Source organism: Sciurus carolinensis, chromosome 8 (genome assembly GCF_902686445.1).
Source record: "Sciurus carolinensis chromosome 8, mSciCar1.2, whole genome shotgun sequence".
In the NCBI taxonomy this organism is placed as follows: Eukaryota; Metazoa; Chordata; class Mammalia; order Rodentia; family Sciuridae; genus Sciurus; species Sciurus carolinensis.
Window position 1 is genome coordinate 113766691 of NC_062220.1, and position 21433 is coordinate 113788123.

Consider the following 21433-nt stretch of genomic DNA (forward strand, 5'->3'; position numbering starts at 1 on the left):
TGGAGCCAAGCGCACTCTGGTGCTGCAGAGCCATGCAGAGCCAGCCAAGCAAGCCATCCTGCCACCAGGGCCCAGCCAGAGAGGCAGTGACCCCTCACCTGCATGGCCAACAATCGACAACCGGACTGTGGATTGGCCTGCTAGTCAGACCCCGAGTCAGGCTTTAGTCAGCCTTTGATGAGGGCTGGTCCTCTGGAAGGCACCATCAACAGCAGGACCAGGAGAGCCACCATGACTGAGAACAGCACATCCACTCCTACAACCAAACTCAAGCAGGCCGAGGCCTCTAAGAAGTCCACAGACCACCCCAATTATTCAGACATGATTGTGACTGCCACCCAGGCCCAGAAGAACCACACTGGCTCCTTGCGCCAATCCATTCAGAAGTGTATCAAAAGTCTCTACAAGGTGGGTGAGATAAGAATGCTGACTCCCAGATCAAGTTGTCAATCAAGTGCCTGGTGACCACTGTTGTCATCAAGCAAACCAAAGGTGTAGGTGCCTCAGGACCCTTCTGTCTGGCCAAAAGCAAGGAGCCCAAGAGGTCAGTGGCCTTCAAAAAGACCAAGAAGGAAATCAAGAAGGTGGCCATGCCAAAGAAGTCAACCAAGCCCAAGAAGGATGCCTCCAAACCCCAAGATAGAAGCCCAAAGTCCCCCAACCCCCAGTCAAGAAGGCCAAGAACAAGCTGGCTACCATGCCCAAGAAAACCAGAACACCCAAGGTTGTCAAAGCCAAGTCCATCAATGTGTCGAGCCCAAGAAGGCCAAACCAGTAAAGCCCAAAGCCAAGTCCAGTGTCAGGAGGGCTGACAAGAGTGACAATAAGGACTTTTCTTATAAACACTCCTTCCTCTCTGTTTTCTGTAAATACTTTTCTCCTTTCTTCTTTCTTGATTCTCATGTGCAAGCCTTTGCCCCATTCTATTCTGACTTTATAAGAGACAGAATTTGAATTCCTTAGGAATTGTGGAGTAATTCCCTTTTCCTTAACCAGTTGTGCAAGGACAGCAACAACAAATCTCATCTGTGTAATGAAGAGGATGTACTTATATTTTGTTTTGTTGTTTTGCTTGTAATCTTGCAGGGTTAGGGATTTGTGTGTGTGTGTGTGTGTATGTGTGTGTGTGTGAGTTTGGGTGGTTTCTTTGCTCTGAAGGTAGATAGGGGAAGGACAGAACAGGCAAGGCAGTTTGTTTTGGCTAGATGAAAGGGAACCCAGGAACTGTAGGGGTTTTAGTAGTACCTTTAAGTCTTTCTTTTAAGTTGGGAGTTTCAAAACCTTTGTCAGGGAGGAAGGGTGGCAGCCACCAGCAGCAAAGGAAGGAGGTAGAAAAAACTCTCCCTGGGCTGACCTCCCAGTGAGCAGTGGCAGATCCAAGCCCATTTTCCTTCTCACTTTTGTTAATCTGCTCTTGTGGCCTTTCTGTTTTCTTAGGGAAGGGGAGGGAGTCCAAGTGATGGCTGGTTGGGAGAAGCTAAAACTTCTGACAGTCATTAGAAACTAGCCATTGAAAGGTCTTTGTGGCTTTTCAAAGTCCTCTGTTAAATGGGAGTGGAAACTTTTGGGGAAGAGGTGGGAATCAGTCAGCCAAGTGCTTCAATGTGCCCTGTTGAAACTTTGGGGTTTTCTATATCATTGATGAATTGTGTCCTAGGAGGACATTTAGTTTTCTCTGCTGTATAAGACGTGACTTTATCTGGTCTCACTAGCCACTTAAAAACCTTCCAATCTCTTTTTACTTTCTTTTTTTTTTCTAACTTTTTTTGTTTGTTTTTTGTTGTAGATGGACACAATATCTTTATTTTATTTATTTACGTGGTGTTGTGTATCAAATCCAGTGCCTTACACATGTGAGGCAAGTACTTTATCACTGAGCTACAACCCCAGCCCCTCTTTTTACTTCCAAGTCTTTTATAAGTAGTTGTAAACAGGGAGGGGAAGGGGCAGGAAGTAGACAGTAAAACAATACAGTTGATTTTGAATTTGCTAAGTAGTTTTAGAGACTAAGTCAGTGCATGTGTGTGTGTGTGTGTGTGTGTGTGTGTGTGTGTATACATATGCCTGTCTAGGGCTACTATTTAATGTTACACTGGGAGTTGGGAGAAAAAAACCTATACAGTTGTCTTCCTCTTATTTTTAATAAAATAGGAAAATCATGCAGTGTGTTTCCTACACACATACACACTTTTTTTTTGAACAAGTGTTATTTCTGCAGGGAAAAGATTTGCTGTTGTAATTTTAAAACTTTAAAATAAAAAATGGGAAAAGGAAATAAAAAGAGGCATTCTTATACAACAAAATCATATCAAGAATGTCTTTGTACATTCTAGAATGAGATTTATGGCTATAGAAAGACTTTGGGGAAGTTGTTTTTCATCTAAAGACCTATTTGTGGGTAGTACCTGCCTCTAAGTAACAGAATTATAAAACTTAAATAGTATGATAAAAGGAATCCCAGTCACTTGCTAGATCTATGATCTGCCAAATCATTTATTTCCTAGGTTTCTTTTGGTACCTGTGGTATAAGCACATTTTATTAGATTAACTCAAAGTTCCTTTCAATTTTAAAACACTGTTCAAGGCCTAAAAAAAGGAAGTGAGATTTGATCTACCCAAGCAATTATCTCAATCTTAATCTGAAATGCCTATTTATTATTAAGGCCGCATAAATATTAAAATAATTTTATCTAGATTAGTGTAGTCTCACTACAGTTGTATCAGGTAAAGTTTGTGCTCTCACCAAGTTTTGGAATTCCCAGAACCTAACCAAATGTATTTTATCATATGGAGGCTTTCTGGTAATAGAAGGTTATAAGTATGACTTGGTCTTAAGAAGAAATTCATCAACCCTAGCAAGAGCAATTAGGCAAAAGAAATAAATTAATGGAATACAAATAGGAAAAGAAAAACTCAAACTATCCCTATTTGCCAATGACATGATTTTATATTTAGAAGACCCAAAAAAGATTCCACCATAAAGGTTCTAGAACTCATAAATTCAGCAAAGTAACAGGATATAAAATTAACACCCATAAATCAATTATGTTCCTAACACCAAGTATGAATCAGCTGAAAGAGAAATTAGGAAAACTGCCTCATTCACAATAGCTTCAAAAAAATAAAATTGTGTGTATCAATCTAACAAAAGAGGTGAAAGATCTCTACAATGCAAACTATAGAACATTAAAGTAATTGAAAAAGACCTTAGAAGATGGAAAGAACTCCCATGTCTTTGCATAGGCAGAACTAATATTGTCAAAATGGTCATACTACCAAAAATGCCTTATAAATTTAATGCAATTCCTATTAAAAGTCCAATGATGTTCTTCATAGAAACAGAAAAAGCAGTCATGACATTCATTTGGAAAAATAAGAGGCCCAGAATAGTCAAAGAAATCCTTAGCAAGAAAAGCAAAGAAGGAGGCATCACAATAACAGACTTTAAATTATACTACAGAGTTATAGTAACAAAAACAGCATGGTATTGGCACAAAAATAGACATTAAGACCAGTGGAACAAAAATGAAGACTCGGAGACAAACCCAGATAAATACAGTTATGTCATACTAGACAAAGGCACCAAAAACAAACATTGGAGAAATGATAGCCTCTTCAACAAATGGTGCTGGGAAAACTGGAAATCCATATGTAGTAAAATGAAATTTAACCCCTATCTCTCACCCTGCACAAAGTAGATCAGGAACCTAGGCATTAAAACAGAGACACCCCGCACCTACTAGAAGAAAATGTAGGCCCAACTTTCCATCCTGTGAGCTTAGGAACAAACTTCCTCAACAAGTCTCCTAGAGCACAAGAAGTAAAATCAAATATCAATAAATGGGATGGTAGCAAACTAAAAAGCTTCTTTGCTGCAAAGAAAATAATCAAGAATGTGAAGAGAAAGCCTACATAATGGAAGAAAATGTTTGCCACCTGCACCTTAGAGCCTTAGTCTCTGGGATATATAAAGAACTCAAAAAAGTTAACACCAAAAAATAAATAACCCAATCAGTGAATGGGCAAAGGAACTAAACAGGCACTTCACAGAAGAAAAAATATGAATGGCCAACAAATATATGAAACAATGTTCAACATCTCTAGCAATTAATGAAATGCAAATTAAAACTACACAGAGATTCTACCTAACTCCAGTCAGAATGGCAATTATCAAGAATTCAAATAACAAGATATGTTGTTTAGGATGTAGGGAAATTGCTGGTAGGACTGCAAATTGGTGCAACAACTAAGGAAAACAGTATGGAGTTTCCTCAGGACACTTAGAATGGAACCACCATTTGACCCAGTTATCTTTGGCATATACCCAAAGCACTTAAAATCAACATACTATAGTGACACAGCCCCATCAATGTTTATAGCAACTTAATTCACAATAGCTAAGCTATGGAACCAACATAGGTGCCCTTCAACAGATGAATGGATAAAGAAAATATGGTATATATACACAATGGAATATTACTCAGCCTTAGAGAAGAATGAAATTGTGGCATTTGCCAGAAGTGGATGGAATTGGAGACTTGTGCTAAGTGAAATAAGTCAATCCCTAAAAAACAAAGGCAGAATGTTCTGTCTGATATGTGGATGCTAACACACAATAAGGAGAGGGAGAAGTGAAGAATAGAAGTTCATTGGATTAGACAAAGGGGAATGAAGGGAAGGGCGGGGGGATGGAAATAGAAAAGTGGAATGAATCAGACAAAACTTTCCTATGTTCATATGTGAATACATGACCAGTGAAACTCCACATCATGTACAACTGCAAGAATGGGATCCTAATTAGAATAATTAGAATTATACTCCATGTATGCATAATATGTCAAAATAGATTTTACTGTCATGTTTATATCATGTATACAAAATGTTTTAAAAATTTTGGGGGTGTGCACCAGGTATTGAACTCAGGGGTACTTCATCACTGGGCCACATCCCCAGCCCTATTTTGTATTTATTTAGAGACAGGATCTCATTGAGTTGCTTAGTGCCTCACTTTTGCAGAAGCTGGCTTTGAACTCATGATCCTCCTGCCTCAACCTCCCCAAACTGCCAGGATTACAGGCATGCACCACTGTGCCCAGCTAAATTTTTTTTTAAATAACTTTATCAAGTTTAAGGACTAGTACTGTGCTACTCTTATAAGATACTTCTGATAGTCCCAGAGCTAGAGATGTTTTTTAACTCAAGGATTTAATTATAGAAGAAAACTTCCCTATCCAACTTTTAAGGTTTCTTTTTCTTTAAGGATTAAATATAATTTTTTAATGTGGCATTCTAGACTTGCTACATCTTGGCTTATATGTCTTTTCCCTTCTTTTCTCCCATTCTACACTGCTTGAACTCTAAGCCTCATGATTTCAATCTGACACCTGTGTCCCAGATGTTTCACAGCATTCTTGCCTACACTAATGACATTCCTCTTCCTTACCACTTGTCCAAATCCTACCTTTTCTTCAGGACCCAACTAGGTCTTACTTTGCCCACAAAGTCTTCCTAGTCAGGGTCAGCCTCAGATAACCAATAGCACACCTTCTGTGTTCCTGGAGCCTCTAGTGTCTCTTCACTCATTTACTACTTAGTCTCTGCTGTCTGGTATACTAACTCCTCTTTGATGTACAAGTTTTGTCTTTTCAACTGGATTATAAATTCCATGAAGCTACGGGTTTCTTTCTCTCTTTCTCCCTCACCCTCTCTCATATTGGGGATTGAACCCAGGGTCACTGATCCACATCCCCAGTCAATTAGCCATTTTTATATTTTATTTTGAGACAGGGTCTTGATGAATTGCTTAGGACTTTGCTGAGTTGCTGAGGCTGGCTTTGGAGTATGGCTTTGAACTTAGGATCCTCCTGCCTCAGCCTCCTGAGTTGCTGGGATCACAGGCATGTTCCACTATGCTTGACTGAGGTGTTCTCTTTATTTTACTTTTGGCTTTATTTAATGTTTTACAGATTACCAGAGTACTACATGCTTGTTGTAACAATTGAAGCCATACATGAAAAATATTAAACTGTTGAAGGAGGCACTATTTAAATATTTTATTAACATTAACTCATTTACTCTCACAACAATTCAATAAAGTAGCTATCACTAACATATTTTTTTAAAAGTAGGTGTCTCTATTACCTATATTTTATAGATGATGGAAATGAGTTGCAGAGAGGTAATATCAGACACTTTCCACCAGATGTTGTAGACAAAGTTTTGTTGGACCATAGCTACATTATAGTATCTATGGCTTCTTTCATGCTACAATGGCAAAATCAACTGCAAAACCTAAAATATTTACTATCTGGCCATTTGACAGAAAAACGTTTGACCCCTGACCAAGACCATACAGCTTGTTAGTACCAGAATAAGGACTTAAACCTGACTCTTTTACTGTACAGTTCATCCTAATCATTCTACTATATTCCCTCCCTGATATCCTTCTACTTTCAGGTAACTCTCTGAGGTTACTACAGTTAACTTCACATGCTTCTTTCCAAACCTTTTTCCTTGCTCATACAAATGTGCACAATTATCTATGAATATATATATATATATATATATATATACATATATACAAATGTACACATTCACTCATGCCTAAATGAAAGTTACTGAACACATGCATTTTTTTCTCTTTAACACATATCACAGGAATTTGGGAATACCAACAGGCACTTCGGTATGTCTTAGGCCATTTTAAATAGCAAAATCATGAAAGGAAGTTCAAAAGAGTTAAATAATTGGGCACTAAATAGACTAAGTAAAGGACACATGATTACAGTATGATAGCTGAACTCAGAAGGCAAAGAGTGCCTTTGTTTCAATTATCATACTGTAAACATGGGAACATGTGCTTCAGATGACAAATTTGTTGCTGCCCTGTGCATATCTGTGAATGCAAAAATGAAAAATTGTTGGTTCTGGGTTTACAAATAAATTGTAGGGAGTAGCCAGGCGCCATGGCGCATGCCTGTAATCCCAGAGGTTCAGGAGGCTGAAACAGGAGGATTACGAGTTCAAAGCCAGCCTCAGCAAAAGCAAGGCACTAAGAAACTCAGTGAGACTCTGTCTCTAAATAACATACAAAATAGGGCTGGGGATGTGGCTAGTACAAAAAAAAAATGTTGTGAGTAAGCAAGTACAAAAATATGCAATCTACTAATTACAAGAATCAACTGTGTTAATCTAAAAATTTATCAATTGATTTTTCTTGCAAAATAAAATCATTCTATTCACATTACTCAGAGATTTGCTTTTTTCTCTTAACAACTCACAAATATTCTGGGAAGGGGGTGAGGAAGGGAGGAATGGAGAGAGGATCGTTAATTGGTACAGGGGTGCATTTGAGTAGAAGGAATAATTTCTAATGTTCTATAGCACAGTCAGGTAACTACATTTGACAATAATTACTTCAGAACAATTAGAAAGAATTTTGAATGTCCCTGTTTTAGTCAGCTTTTTCACTGATGTGACTAAAGAACCCAACTAGAACAACTATAGCAGAGGAAAAGTTTATTTGAGGTCTCACAGTTTCAAAGGTCTTAGACCATAGAAGGGTCAGCTCCATTCCTCAGGGCTCAAGGTGAGGCAGAACATCATGACAGAAGAGTGTGGCAGAGGTAAGCAGCTCACATGGTGATCAGGAGACAGAGATAGACTTCACTCTCCAGATACAAAATACATACCCCATAGCCACTCCCCAAATGAACCATTTCCTCCAGCCATACCCCAGCTGTCTCCAGATACCACTCAGTTAATCCCATCAGGAATTAATTCACTGATTAGGTTAAGGCTATAACATGATCATTTCTCCTCCAAACCTTCTTGCAGTGTCTCACACATGAGCTTTTGGGAGACACCTCACATCCAAACCATAACATTCCCCAACACAAAGAAGTGATAAATGTCTTGCCACTTACCCTGATGTGATCATTACACATTGTATTCACCTGTAGACATGTCATACTTTGGGCTGAAAGTATAGTTCAGTGGTAGAGCACTTCTCAAGCCTCTTGGTCAGTCCTTAGCACTGGGAAAAAAAATCATACTTTGTCCTATAAATATGTATAATCATTATGCATCAATTAAAATTAAAATATATTAAAAATCATAAATATTTACAAACCTTAGTAGTTGTAATCTTCTTCTTTCTCTGTGTCCACATACATTACCACAAATTTTTTAAATTAATGGAATTCATATCCCATTACTGTTCTTCTCATCTCTTTGCATTCTTAGTATGTGATACACATTGGCAGTCAGTAAATGTTTATTGTTTAGTTTAGCAAACATTTATTGACTTTTGTGTGCCAAATGCTGAACTAAATAATGAGTTTACAAAAATAAATAAGACATGGTACTCTTCCTTTAAAGATTATATTAACTGGACTGGGGTTGTGACTCAGTGGTAGAGCACTTGCCTATCATGTGTGAGGCACTTGGTTCAATTTTCAGCACCACATACAAATAAAATTAATAAAAAATAAATGTCTATCAACGTCTAAAATTTTTTCAAAAAACAAAAGAGAAGATTATATCAACTGGTAGTGTTATTCTTCCATTAACTATGAGTGAAACAGAAGAGCCAGTAATTATTCTGCCTTGAAGAGACAGGAAGCATTGAACCATGGGTAACAGTTGAATGTAAACTCTATGAAAGAGGGATATTTTTTTAGTCTGTTATGCTAGCTATATTACCTCTAAACCTAAAACAGTTCATGGAATATAATAAAAATTACATAAATATTTTAAGATTTCCATATTTGGAGAATGGAAAGAAGAACAGTCCTGGACAAAAGAATTACATGAGACATTTTCCAATCTTATTGGACCAGTAAACACTTAAATTTTTTTTTACTGAGAATATGTATTTATAAAATGCATGTAAGTGTATAACTAGATGAATTTTACAAACCAAATACTTTCTTGGGACCAGAAGTCAGACCAAGAAACAAAACTATACCAATATCTCCCAATAGCATAGATTAGTTTCACCTGCTTTTATTGTATCTTATATAAATGAAATCTTATCTAAGTATTAACTCATATCTGGTTTCTTTTGCTCAGCATCAAGTGTGAGAGTCACATTTTTTTTTTTTTTTTTTTTTTTTTTTGGTACCAGAGGCACTTAAGCACTGAGTTGCATCCCAGTCCTTTTTTTTTTTTTTTTTTTGAGACAGGGTCTTGGCTAAGTTGCTTAGGGCCTTGTTACATTGTTAACTGTAGATCATTCATTCTCATTGCCATAAAGTATTCCACTGGGGAGTATACCACAAATTTTTTTTTAATCTATTCTACTGTTGATGAACATTTAAGTAGTTTCCAGTTTGGCGGTATTTACAAATAATGCTATTAAAGATATCTTGGTACATGTCATTTAGTGAACATATATATGAGCATATGTGTTAAATTTAATTTTGTAGAATACTGTAAAATAGTTTTTCAACATTCCCACAACCAGTGTTGAATACTTATTATTCAATATTTTTGCCAATATTTGGTATTTTATGAATATTTTTAACCATTTCAGTGGGTATGTTGTGTTCTGTCATTGTGATTTTAATGTGCATTTCCCTGATGATGTTCAAGCACTTTTACACATGTTTATTGACCATTTAGGTATTCTCTTTGTTTGTTGCCTATTCAAGTCTTTTACACATTTTTCTATTCAGTTTTCTTTTTCTTGATGAATTTTAGGAGTTCTTTATATATTCCAGATATGAATTCTTTGTCAAACCTGTATTGAGAATATCTTCTACTCTTGAGTTACCTCTTTGCTTTTAATTGTGTAGTGTAGTAATGAACAGAAGTTCTTAAGTATAGTCTAATTCATCAATATTTGTAAAATACTTTAAAATCATAATGTCTCAGAACAATACCAGCTGGAGTTCATGAGACATATTTTGTGCTTGTCTTGAAGAAGACAGCAAAATGGAATCTCATTGAGTAATTAATCGTAATTAAATGATCGTTTTTATTTTTGTTAAAACATTCACTATACATTGACTAAAATGACAAGCATGTTGAAATTATTTAAGATACAGAACATAAACTATCAACAAATATTCTATATGCAAGTTGACTGTCGATACACATCCCTTACATACAAATTCTTGTATCTTTTACTCTCTAATGACATTCTTTGTATGGTCCACTATCTCTTAAAGCAGATTATTCAGTCATTTAAGAACTATACACATTTGTTTAGCATGTCATGTATACACACACACACACGATTTGAAAGAAAATTTGCTAGCATTGATGTTTTTTATAGAACTCTAAAAGAACTTTAATATTTCTCAGAATTCTAGCTTAAGCAAAACACAAAAAGTATGGAAATACATGGCAGTAGGACAATAGATGAATAGTAGTTTCACATGCCTAAAGAGGAGGATGTATGGGAGAGGTAAGAGTGGGTGCACAGAGGAAGAGGTAGGAGATGAGGTCATAGAGCTAGACAAAGACAAAAGTCTGACAGTTCTCAAATGCACACTTGAGTACTTGAAGTCTATTCTGTATGAAAATTGGGAATGTTTATGATAATATTTATATTCTTTTTTTTTTTTTTTTTTTTTAGTTTTGGTACTGGGATTGAACTCAGGGACACTCAACCACTGAGCCACATCCCAGCCCTTTTTTTGCATTTTATTTAGAGACAGGGTCTCACTGAATTGCTTAGCGCCTCCCTAAATTGCTGAGTCTGGCTTTGAACTCATGATCCTCTTGCCTCAGCCTCCCAAGCTGCTGGGATTACAGGTGTGCGCCACTGCACCCAGCAATATTTATATTCTTGAAAGTTAATTCCAATGGTTAAATGAAAGACAGATTGCATAAAAAGAATTGTTGCCAGGAAAAACAGGGGCTACTGCAGTAATAAAGGGATGAAGTAAGTATGTCCTAAACCAAGACCATGACAGAAGGGAAGGGAGAAACAGGTTTGAAGACTCTTTTAGAGAAAATTAATAGCATTTAATGATTGAATATGGAGTACAAAGGAGGAAGAAAAGTCAAAGATGAAGCTGCTTCTAACCTGGATGACTGGAGGAATGCTGATTCACTTGTCTGAGAATGAAACTTGGGATCAGGTCTCAGCCAGGCATTACAGAGAGAAACTGAGTTTGAGGAATCTACAAAATGATCTAGGAACCGATGTTCAGAAATTAAAATGTAGAAGTGGAATTCAAAACAGAAATAGGGTCTCGAAGGCCTCTCTGTATAGAAAATAGCTGAAGCTATGAGAATAGATGCTATTATCCAAAAAGAGAGCTATGAAAAGAAAAAAGGTTAGAAAACAGAATCCTGGGGGAGAACCAACATTGAAGGGGCAGACAACTGAAAAAATAAGAGATCGAGTTAGGTATGTAGGGTTAGGCGAAAACAAGTGTGTTATTGGTCTGGGGTCCTAGCTCAAGAGTAGAGCTCTTAGCATGTGCAATGCCCTGGGTTTGATCCCTAGCACTGCCAAAATGACAACAAAGCAAAATAATGTCATGGCAGCTTGAAGAAGAAAAGAGTGTGAAAGCCGTAATTTCAAATGCTGCAAAGAAGTTAACACATTAATGTGGAATGAGAAGTAGCAATGATAAGATGCTCTCAGAGACTGGAGAGAACAGTGTAGAATGGAGTGGGGAGAAGAGCTAGATTGCAGTGAGGTCTGAGGAGTATTAGAGAAGGAAGGAGATCTTGTAATCACAGTAAAACTTCAAACATGCCTCAAGTGCATGGATCATTGTAAAAAAAATTTTTTTTGCAGATTTTCATTTGTTGTTGTTGTAACTGTTTTGTTTTTTCTTTTCTGCCTTGCTTGTATAGAAATTTTTTTCCCCTTTTTTTGAGGTGTTAGGGATTGAATCTCTCATATACTAGGGAAGTACTCTAGCACTGACTACATGATACAATGCAATATTTAAAGCCCTATTTCCATTTGATTACATCTAAATGTATCAAATTTGAAGTAAAAAATCTTTCTATCAACTGTGATAATAGGATGGTTGTGGGCTAAATATATTAAAAAATACTAATGTTTTTCACCTTTTTTTTTTTTCTAGGAAATGGTTTTCCCATCCCAAATTACTAATGAGCATGATAATGGTGAAGAAACGTTTTGCTACTTCTATCTCATGTATAACATACCTAAGGGACCTATTCCCAGAGAGTTCTTATGGAGAACACCATTTGGATGTTAAAATTTAATTAAAATTGTTGCCTTGGTAATTATAGCCCTTTTCTCTATTTAGCAGGAGCAAATCTTTCATTTTTCACGGTGTATTGATTCCAATTTATGGACCGATTTTTCAAAACTAAATTGCTAATCCATTTTCCATTTTAATTTCACTATTTTAGTGGTTTTTCTTAAAAGAAACATTAACTTCTGGCAAGTTACCGAATGAGAACAATAAATCTGTATGGAGAAGCCTAATATTTCTAAGCTATCCCTACAAAACAATAGCCAGAACAAAATATGAATGCTGAAGATTCACTTTAGTTTGCACCTCAATTGAATTTGTTCTTTGAAGAAGTTCAAAAGACGACTATTCTCCCTATTAACATATATAAGTAAGCTGAGTGGGGGGAGGCAAACCCATTTGTTGATTATTATGGACATTTAGACAACTACTATTCTCACTAGTTCTGTCCTTTTCTCAATTGCCAGATTTTCTTATTCCCTTAAACATATTGCTTTGTATCATAAGCTATTTCTGGCTCATTTTCATTGTTTATATTTAAAAAAAATATACCTGGAAAAAATGTACCTAGAATTCTTCAGTTTTTCAAAATATTAATGTCTATTTGTTTAAAGCTTGACTGTGAATGGTTGGTTCACACTAATATTGTCACTAAAATGGGAACTGTCATTTGGAAAATGAATAGAGCCACAAGTTTCCTTGTTAAGATGTCATTTTTTTCAAAATATAACTTTAAATCTCTCACATACATATTTAATGACATACCTTAGCCTCATTACAATTTAATTTTTTAAGCAGTATTTAATTCTCTGTATAAGCATCACCAAAATGCATGTGTACTTTATAAATGTCAACATGATATTATAATCATGACAACCTCATTCGTATTATGACGTTTTTAAAAGGTCTGTGGGATATAAATCTATAATAGTGAATATGTTTATATGTAGCATCTCATTACAGTTTCCCCTTGTGTTTAGAATATGGAATTGTAAAGGATGTGTTTGGGTCATTAAATACTTAACTGTATGTGAGTTACTTCATAGGCATGGGGGTAAAACCATTCCTTTGAAAGTTATAGTAGAAGTTTTGTCTCCTCACCATTTGTACTTAAAGTAAACCACGTTATTGAAATGATCAATTCTCCTATGTTGTTTTCTTTCTGATAATCTCTATATGTTATGCAAACATGGAATGATTTTCATATCCTTCAGCAGAAGAAGACGTGACATCTATTTGAGGGTAGGAAAACCATATGAAAAGATAAGTGACTCATACAAAATTATAATAAATCAGTGATTTGATTTTTGGCCGATCTAAGTCAAAAGACTTTTAATATGGTGTTTCTTTTCTTTCCTAAGTACTTGGCTTTATTATTCAAACATTAATTTCCATCTGAAATTGAGGTACTTAGGGAAGAAAAGAATTTTGAGAATAATTCATGCAAACTTATTTTTTCATTTTTTATTCAGTGAGATGGAGAGAAATGAGATTGAGGTGTGTGTTTCAAATTAATCAATGGAGATGATCTCAATACTATGATTACTTAAAAGTGAAGAAAAAGAAGCAACAAATCAATTTTGCAATCAATTCAGTTGTACTGTGTTATAAACAGGTAAGACTGCTAAACTGTCATCAAATTGGGACCAATAATTATCAACATAGGATTTATTTTTAAAGTGATATTTAGAGATTCAAATTGTTTTTAATAGGCCATAAACTAAATAAGTTATATAAATAAAATAAGGGAAATACCCTATTTAGCCCGAACATTTTCCTTACTGTACTCAGCAGATGAAAATAGACTGTGTTTCTATTTTTGTAGATCTCAGTTTAAAAATCCTTCAAGAAGACAAACAATGTCCTGGGTCACTGCATATTATCAAGTGGTAAGTAATTGAAATTTCACAAAAGTTGAAGTGGTAAGTAATTGAAATTTCACAAAAGTTGAACAACATTTTTATAATGGCTGAAATTGCCCATAAGATTTGATTTGGTATGATCATTTCCTTAAAACCATTTTTTCTTAAAAAAGTATTTCCTAGAAATTTGTAACAATTCTCCAATATTATTTTAAGATTATTTTAAGATACTGATTTATTTTGTTTTTGAAAGGAAAAAAACTTGTATAAAGAAAAAATCAAGATTCGATTATTATCATATGTACATCAGTGTGCTAAACATTATGGGAGGGGAAAAAAAGACGTTTCCCTGCCTCAGAATTGATTACCTATAAATTTTAAAGTTCTATAAGCATTTAAAAGATATTGGGAGTTTTAAAAATAATTAAATGGGAAAGGTAAAATAGTTATTAAGTCAATATATTTCACAGCAGAAAAAGGGTAAACTAATTCTGTACTTGACAATATTTTTGACTTTGCATATGGTCCAAATTGACATCAACATTTATTTCTTGAGAGGATTCAAGGTTGTTTTGATGCTTTGGAAAAGAGATATGTAAGAATGTTTTTAAATCTACACCAGGGTCAAAGACTCATCTTTTATTCCTTAAAAAAGTTTAGAATTTTAGCTTATATTTTATTTTGTTTGTTTAACAGTGTATCAGTACCTACATTTGTATTCACAAACCAGTTTTCTTTTACTTTATGTTTTTGTTGTCTCATTGATGTCTCCTTTATGACAATTAGAAATGAAACCCTCATTTTTCTCTTTTACATACTCATATCTTTTTGACCACAGAATTTCCTCTGTAGTCACTGTAAGATATCCACAGGATGTGGGAAGGGGAGGCAAGAATCTGGCATTTAGCACATTGAACATATTCACAATAATGGTGATTCATTTGCAGATACGAAAGGGAAAAAATGACTTGAATAATTGATTTTTATTCTATCTTAGTTATTTTGGTACCTATGTTGGTTCATATATATAACCTGGTCTCTCAAATAACACTATTTTACTTTGATTTAAAAAAAAATACAACCGAACTGAATAGAAGACATTTGTATTTTATAAAAAATGCAACCATTCAAAGCAAAAGACATGAAAGTATTTATTACTTGATAAGTTCCTTTTATTTAGCCTAAATCCAAGTTTGAGAATTTAAAACATAATATTTGTAATTGGAAAATTTCCCAATAAAGTTAAAGATATCAACCAGAGAAGTTTATTTAGAAAATCCAGAAACTAAAAATAAAGATGTATTTTAAAAGTATTTTTAGAATACTATTATTTAATTTTAACCAGTTCTCCAAATACTAATAATTTAGCTATAGAAATAGTTTTTGTTTCTAGAATTTTTGTTTTTAGAATTTATTTTAATAATCCTCCAAATTACAATTTTATACATTATGTGAAATATACCCGTATTGAATATAAAGTAGGAAACTACTTAATTAAGTTTAACCTATTATTACCCATTTGCCATGCAGCAAATAGGTAATAATGTTCCCCTCACTATCCTGTTACTTGCAGGGATTAAGGTTCCAGTTCAACATGGCATAAGGGTCATGTGGTATTTAAGTATAATTAAATATGTCTTATATCTTTGTGGATGATATTTTGATGAAACTGTTTCCATCATTTTCAGCCATGATATAGCAATATCACAATGATAACCAGAGAAGGGAAATGTGCCAAGGAACACTGGGTTACAAAAACTTTATAAACTTCATAGCAATCACTGGTTCTTACTATTGTTCTGGACAATAAAGAATGTGCTGCCAAAGCCCATTTTCCAAAAATAAAAATGAATAAAAACACAGCTTAAATTTAAGTGCATCTGATCTTTCACGCTTCCCTAGACAGTTATGAAAAGTGTAAAAAATGGAGGCACTGGTCTCAGTTGAAGAGAAGAGATGCATATTAATTAAATTTCTACCACAGCTTTCCCTCCTTCCCATTCATGTCTTCTTTTTACTGCTCAATTCTGATTTCTTTAAGAAATTTTATGTGATTAAGCCTTCAATTGGGGAAAAAAGTCTTCCATTGAATTATTTAGTACATTCATGTATTTCCTCTCTTCACTGAAGTTATTACGTATGACTTATTCAACACTGGCCTTGGGGACCTGGGGATACAAAGATAAAACAAATGAGGGCAAAGACTTATAGACCACAGTAGAAGACAAGTACTACTTATGTGCAGGGCTAATGATCAGTGGTTACATACTGGCCCAGCTCTACCTGTAGGGAAAATATTGGTGGTATTTTTGTATGGATGATAAATCGTTGCTTTTTGAGGTCCCATGTGACCCTTCACTGACTTCCTTCCCATTGCCCCAAACCAGTTTTTTTTTTTTTTTTTTTTTTTTTTTTAGTTCTGTCTAGACTTCTCCCAAGTCCAGCAACTAAAGAGTAACACCTCCAGTCTAAGAGTTGGGTCTATAAATTCAGCTCTAGACTCAGTTGGCATTCTTTCTGATTGGTAAGTACCTGTGCCTTGTTGGACTTCAAATACTGTTTTTTTTAAATTTGTTAGATATTTTTATGTAAAAATATGAGAGATATTTTGACTATCACCCCTATCACAAGTATAAGTAACTATAAGACTCATTAGAAAATGATGCATACCAAGTTGCATATGGTGGTGCATGCCTGTAATCCCAGCTACTTGGGAGACTGAGGCAGGAGGATCACAAGTGGGAGACCATCCTGGACAACTTATTAAGATCCTGTCCCAAAATAAAAAAGGACTGGGAATATAACTCAGTAGTAGAGCATCCCTGAGTTCAGTATAATATTGGAAATTTTAAAAAAATGAAAAAGTGATGGAAATAAAAAAATACTGATCAGCTGCAATAGGAGGCATGGAAACAGACAGATTGTACTCCATAAGGATGCACATGGAAATCTTTGAGAGAAAATGACTTGAATTTTTGAGGCCCTGCACATTTGGACAGGTTGAAAAAGTAGGTCATCACTGGCATATCAAATAATACTCATTTATTCTCCTTCATCCCTTCATTTAGAAACATTTCCTGGGTGTTCATCATGAAGGGGCCATACAATATATTTAAGAGCTAGAATTTCAGAGTCAGACAGTCTTAGGTCAATCCCAGTTCTGTCACTTAATACCTATGTGACTTTGGTCAAGTAACCTACCTCTTAGTACCTTAATTTCTCTACATATATAATGAGAATAATAATAGAAACTTGGAAATCAGTGAGATAGTAAGTGAAAACAATGGTTCTCAAACTTTAGTTTTGCATCTGAAGTCACCTGGAGGACTTGTTGAAACACAGATTGCCAAGTCCCATCCCCAAATTTCTGATGTGAGAATTTGTATTTTAGACAAATTTTAGGTGATACTCTCACTGCTGTTCTAGGACCATACTTTGGGAAACACTGATCTGAAATGTTTAGAACAATGCCTGGCACATAATATACTTGATATAAATGTTGACCATTTATGCCTTCATTCTTTATCCTTGGCTATTTAATCTGTACCAGACATTGTGCCTAGGTCTGAATGAACTACATATGAGAAAAAGATGTGATTCCTCCTGTCCAGGGGGGTCACAGCCTACCAGAAAGAATTATTTCTTAAATAAAATAAGTGTAACTTTCTGTGTACAAAGAATATCTTAACTGGTTTGATGCATCTATTGTACTAAATGATTACCTGAATAACTGATGCAAATTAACTGTTTTAGAAAGATAAAAGACAAAACCTTAGATGACTTAAACTCTTCAGTAGATAGTATTTACATTGTTTTTCAGCTGTTAATATTTTCTAACTTTTCTCAGGTGACTTTGTGCTTGTAAGAAGTAAGATTTTTAAAATTGTTTAAGTGAAGTCAAGTTGCATTATCTAGAGATTTTTGGAAGATATGCTAGTAAAGTAGATAATTATTTCTAGTTATGAAATTTTGGGTGTTTACATTGTTTTCCTTGTGCTGTATACTATGGTTGAATTATTCAAATAAGAATGTATATTTTATATAATTATTATAATAAGATGCTATATTTATCTCTTTACTCCCATTCTTAATTCTCCACCATTGCAAACTCCTGTCCCCACTACATTCTTTCAGAAACCTGAATCCGATCATGTCATTCTTTTACCTAAACAATACCCAGGGCTTTTAAACTAAAGGTCAGAGTCCTTCAATGACCTGCAAGACCTGTACAATCCCTAACTGCCTTCCAAATCTTCACTCTCAGTTCCATGTTCAAGCAACATGAAGATTCTAGAAAATGCCAGACTCCTTTGACTTGTGCACATATTGTTTCTTTTGCCTGGAAAAATCTGTCCCTGACTGTAAGCACATGACACACAAATGACAGGAGGCAGGAGGCAGGATCAGCAAGCTCTTCTTTATTCTGCAGCGAGGTCAATCCATCAGGCACAGGAGCATTCATTTTCTGCATGTGGAAATGGCTCCCCAAGTTATAGAAAGAGTCTAGGTTTTTTAGGTTACAATGGGGGTGAATTAATCATTGGAGACTTCAGACAGTTCAGACAGTCCAGGATCTAGTTGTGCCATTTAAAATTTTAACTTAGGAAGGCAGCTATAAAAAGTTTGAAACTCATTGTCACTGGGAAAAGCTCAGAATTTGGTGTTCACTGCTTATCTTCCTTCCTCTGGGACCCATTGTTACCTGGAGTTTCATTCACTATGTGCTTTTCTCCTTACTTTTCTCCTTTGCTTTTCTCCTTTCTCATTAGCAATGGAAAGGGTAAAAGTCCAAGGCCCTGCATTTCAGTATTCACCTCCTCCCTTCAGTACCCACTGTGGTTGGAAAGGGGTGGATATTTGCTTTTGGTGGAGATGCTATGGATGAAGCCAGGAAGGGATGAAAGTTTGCTTTTTCTCTTGGGGCTCATTGTTATTGGAAAATGATTTACTATTGGGAGAGGTTTAAAGTTTGGCTAATTTCCCTTCCTACCTCCCAAGCCACATTGTCCCTCTGTTTTTCCCAGGGGACTGTCTTGTAGGAATATTATTTTCCATAACCCTTTACTGACTCCACACAAATTACCTAGCTAACTCCAATTTATCCTTTAAGTCTCTGCTTAAATATTTACTTCTCCAGGAGGTTTCCCTGACATTCCTTCTTCCCCAGCCTAGATTGTCCCTCTGTTCAGTGTTCTCAAGGCACCCCATGTTGCTTCTTCATAGCTATTAACACAATTTCAATGATGTAGCTATCTATGCTTTTTTTTTATTTACTATTGGTCTATGCTGCTAGTCTTCATGTTTCTGGAGATCAGGGGCCATATGTACTTTTGCATGTATGAATGAACTATTAATTAAATAATATAAATAGAGTTTCATTGTGTGATCTTAAAAATCAAACATGCAGTAACCAAAATAACCACAGGATGTCACTGAAATTTTAGTTATTTGCAATGAAATTACAATCCTGAAATTTTCTGATTTGAATTCTAGGTTTAAAAAAGTAGACTTGATTATATTTCTATCTATATCTATATATTCTATTATTTCAATCAGAATTTCTTAATAGTGTATATGTAGAGAGGCAAGAGTTTTATAGACATCAGACTTAGATTTTTACTCTAGTAGATTAGTTTCAAAAGGAATACTCTCTTTAGATACTTGGGGTATCTTTAATTTTTAGTAATAATGAATTATTCCATGTATCTTTGGCCTCCGAGATTCAAATATAACTTCTTCAGAGTAGGATAGTTACCTTCTTTTTATGTATTCCTCTCCTTTCCAGCAGTCTTGTGTAAGTAATAGGTGCTACTTGAATGAATGAATAATCAATATTCCTTTATCTGACTCTCTGAGTAATGTTTTTTTCTACCTAAATATTTATATCTGAAATAATATTTTTTCCATTTTTTTATACATACAATATAGCAATATAATTTGGTCGATATCATTCCCCAATGTGTCCCCTTTCTGTTTCCTCCTTCCTCCCCATGGTTCCTTTCCTTTAGTCTCTCTGAAATAATATTTTAATTAGTTTCTGTTGAAAATAACAATGGTATAGATATAATTATACTCTAACAAAGTTTTCTTTTTTCTTGGAGCTATACATGGCAGTACTTACAGTAAGTACATACATAAAGACTAGGCCTTTGTCTCTACTTCCTTGTCTTTTGGCAAGTGAAACATTTAAACAGTTTTCCCCCTCTTCCTTTTTTTTAATCCATTTTATGACATTTTGGAATTTTAAAAAATAGACTCCATCAGAAGTTTTAGTAAAACATTAACTCCATGCTTGGTAGAAAGCATGGAGAAACATATAGGATATACTATCTGTTTCATCTGTTGGCTATCAGGATTTTGATTTTTTTTTTTTTTTTTAGATGTTTTCCCAAACAGCTGTTGAATTTATTTGCTTGATCAATAATGGTCCTGGCAAAAATTAGTTAACCAACACTGAGACAGTTGTAATGAAACATTAATTTCAAATATCCATGATACCTTTATAGAAATTAGAGTTCACACAAACAAAAGAAACCTTCGGTGTTGCCATCAAATACAAAATGAACATAATATGTCGGACAGAATAGCAAGAAGGTGTTTATACATTTATATTTGACACCTGACCATATTTTCAGTCACCATAATATCTTCTCTCCAGATTTAAAAAAATAGTATGCTGATTTCTATAACAAAGCTTTTTTTTCGTACAAAAATCAAATAATGGCCAACAAGTCACAACAGTGCAATAGGTAGAGGATAAAAAACCTCATCAAACAGGTGCTGGAAATAAATACTAATCGGGAGGAGGCCAGGACCTCGAGGGTGGTGTGTGGGGCCTGTCTGCAGAGCCAGGAGGCCGGCCTCTCGGTGCAGTGCATCTGCCTCAGGAGCCTGCCCCCCCCCCCCCAGATCCTAGGCAGCGCCCAAATCTGATGGACCAGAAGCAGAAGAGGGTGGGCCGTCAGCTACCTGGAGGAGGAGCAGCCCTTCCTCCTGCTGACCTGCTGCTGGACTCCTGCAGGTCTGAGGAGGCACGGACTCAGGAGCACACTTATGGCTTATTCAGGCAGACGTGCACATTCAGCCCAAGCAAGCGATCCAAGTCACTGTCTTGCTGGAGGGTCGGCCACCAGAAGGTTTCTGGTTTGAGAAACATCGGTGACGCCTCGGCCAGGGGGCCGCCTCCCTGTCCCCAGTGCGAAGGCCTTTGCTGATCCCTGGCAGTGAGTAGCCAGGGCTTGCATGCACACGGGCGCCCCAGCCTCCGTCTGCCACCCGGAGAGGCCTCCTGGGGTCAGGAGGCCTCAGTGGGCCAGGGAACCCCCGGTGAGAGCCACTGGCCAACCACCGGCAACATGAGGTGGCTCCCCCTGAAAAATC

General features: G+C 35.7%; 1 pseudogene; it reads left to right on the forward strand.

Moving 5' to 3' along the window:
- The first annotated feature begins 231 nt into the window (after positions 1-231).
- On the forward strand, positions 232-21267 carry LOC124991404 (histone H1.0-like; annotated as a pseudogene).
- The last annotated feature ends 166 nt before the right edge of the window (positions 21268-21433 follow it).